The sequence below is a fragment of the Octodon degus genome, unplaced genomic scaffold (genome assembly GCF_000260255.1).
Source record: "Octodon degus isolate 3935 unplaced genomic scaffold, OctDeg1.0 scaffold00056, whole genome shotgun sequence".
Classification (NCBI taxonomy): Eukaryota; Metazoa; Chordata; class Mammalia; order Rodentia; family Octodontidae; genus Octodon; species Octodon degus.
In genome coordinates, this window is record NW_004524632.1 from 5,632,895 (window position 1) to 5,635,918 (window position 3,024).

The following is a 3,024-nucleotide window of genomic DNA, read 5'->3' on the forward strand; positions in this document are numbered from 1 at the left end:
CCTTTAAGTGGCTGCTTCCACAAAGCTGTCAGCCTCAGGTTGCTGGAGTTCGAACCTCACACCTCTCCAGCTGGCCAAAAGAGCCCTGAAGGCATTCGAGGAAAAAAATTTTTTTTTATTAAAGTTCCAGAAGTTTGAAGACTGGCGGGCTTGGGGAGGACCCGGGAGAGAGTGGGGTGAAGGAGCCCCCAGTGGGGAGAAGCGCAGGTCGGGCAGGAAAGTATATACGCTGGAGGAAATGTAGAGCCTTTCCCGTGGTCAGCATGCCTAACCGCACCCTCCCAGCGTCAGGTCAAGGGGAGGATTGTGCCCAGGTGATTGTGTCCCTACTTCAATCAACCCTTGCTTGGAGGTCCTGTGAAAACCTTCCAGGCAGGCTGAGTTTGCTGGTCTGTTTCTTTTCTTTTTTGTGTAGGGAGGGACAGAGTCTCACAGTGTAGTTTAGGCTGGCTTTGAACTCACCATGTAGCCCAGACTAGCTTTCAATTCACTGTGATCCTCCTGCCTGAGCCTCCCAAATGCTGGGATTACAAGTGTGCCTCACCACGCTTCGATTCCTTATATAACATTTACACTTTTATTTTTTTTAAATGTATTTGGTTGTTGCAGAGTCTCCCTACACAGCTCGGACTAGTGATCCTCCTGCTTTCAGCCTCCCAGGACATGGGGTTACAGGCATATGCCCTCTGGCCGGCTCAGCCTGCCCTGGGGGCGGGGCTGGCGTGGCAGGTGGTGCGGGGTAGAACTGCGGTCCCTGCACTTGCCTAAGCTTGCCTGAACAGGCGCTTGAGTCCACTGAGCTATCTCACCGGCCCCATACCATTTATATTTTTTTAAAAAAACAAGAAAAGATCACTTGTAACCTCCAAGATAATTACGATTATGAAGACTGCCCTCCCTGGCCCTTTCTGTGTATGTAATCTCACATGGATAAGGCCCATGTGATTTTTAAATCCAGAAAATTATTTTTAAACTGAAAGTGGCAGTCTGCCAGGACCTGGGCGGCCTGCAGGGTCCTGAGAGGGGGCGATGGGAGGTTAAGAAAAAAACAGACGTGTAAAAAAAAAAAAATGGGGCTGGTGAGATGGCTCAGTGGTCTGAAGCACCTTAGAACAAGTTTAGCAAAGCACAGGGACCGCGGTTCAATCCCCCAGCACCACATGCCAGCCAGCCCGCCCCCTGGTGGGCTGAGCTGGCCACACACACACACATACACACACACACATAAATAAATAAATAAAATTAAAAAAAAAAAAAAACAGACGTGTAGAAAAATGAAAGCTGGGACCGCGTGGGACTTGCCCTCTCTGATGGAAAGGCAGCGACAACCCAGTATGGTCTGCGTCTATTTATACACAGTGGGGGGAGGGCTGAGTCCTCAGTGCAAGGTCTCGGTGTTTTGCTGAGAGCGCTGAACGCAGAACATTCTCAGAGCTTTTGTGTTGCGGTTAACAAGGAGGACGCCGAGGCTGGATACCTGCCGGGCTGGCCTCGCTCTTATCCCAAGGAATCCAGCGGCCTGCAGCTCAGCCTCGGCTGCGCTGCTCCACACAGCCACCCACACCTGGAATCCTAGCAGTCAGGAGGCTGAGGCGGGAGGATGGAGCGTCACACACCTGCCTGGGCAGTTTGGCAATTCAGAGAGACCCTGTCTCCAGTACCAATACTAGTATGAATTTTAAAAATATTTTTAGGGGCCGGGGAGATGGCTCAGTGGAATAAGCACTTGCCTGGCAAGCACAAGGGCCTGAGTTCAATCCCCGGTTCCACCATAAATAAATAAAAAAAAATTTTTAAACATTTCTTTCTCTGGGCTGGCAAGATATCTCAGAGGATTAAGCGCCTCCTTAGGCAAGTGCAGGGACAGGGGTTCGATCCCAGCGCCACGTGCTGCACTGGCCCCGCCCCCGGGCGCACTGAGGGGGCCAACAAGTCCAGGCATAGTGTCACACGCTGTACCCCAGTGCAGGGGAGGCTGAAAACAGGAGGATCATCACAAGCTGGAGCTGCGTAGTGAGACCCTGTACCAAATACATTAAAACAACAACAAAGTATTTCTCCTCCTTTATGCTAGCAGCCTGGCTGGTTTCTTTCTGATTTCCTTCTTTCCACCTTTCCCCAGTGACAATCTGTACACACACGCATGCATGCAGATGCAGTTTTTATTTTTGTAGTCATTTCACTTAATTACTCTCGAGAGTGTCATAACTTAAAAACTAAATCACATTTCCTGCATTCCTTTAGCAGGAATACTGGGTAGCAGTTCCCCTCAGCTGGGTGAGGCAGCTCTAACGCATCCTTTTCAATGGCTGAGTAGTATTCCCTTCCCTCCTGAAATGGGCTTTCAGTAAGTTTCTGTCCCTTGCCAAAACCACAAGGCAGTAATAAATGCACTTCTAAGTCTACAACTAAGTGCCTTTAGATCGGTGGTAGCATTTCCCAGGACTGGTATTACTGGGGGAAAGGGAATTTTAAATTGTAATAGAGATTGCTAAACTGCTTTCTGCAAATCCTGTGTAAATTCCCATTTCCAGCAACAAAGCAGAGGGTAGCGCCTTCCTACACCCGCCCCGCAGCGGCTGTGAGCCTATCTTTAATTTTTGCCCCTCTGGTAGGTGAGAAGTGACCTCATTGTTTTTTAATTTGCACATCTCCGTAGGCCCTGTGAACTGGCTTCTCCGCTGGTGAGATTTGCTCTGTCCCAGAATGGCCTCTTCACAAACACCACAAGTGCGTTGTCTTTCACTTAGCAGTGTTTGAGACCTGAGACCTGGTCTCCAAAAGAAAAGCTGTCCACTTAATCTAATTAAAATTATTATTATCATTATTACTATTGGTACTGGGGATCGAACTCAGGGCCTTGTGTTTGCCAGGCAGTTATATTTTATTTCATTTTAGAGACCCCATCTGACTGTGTAGCCCAGGCTTGCCTCGAGTTTTAGGGGATCCTGCTACCTCAGCCTCCCAAGTGCTGGGATTACAGGCGTACACCACCACCAGTCTGTTTTTTTTTTTTTTTTTTTT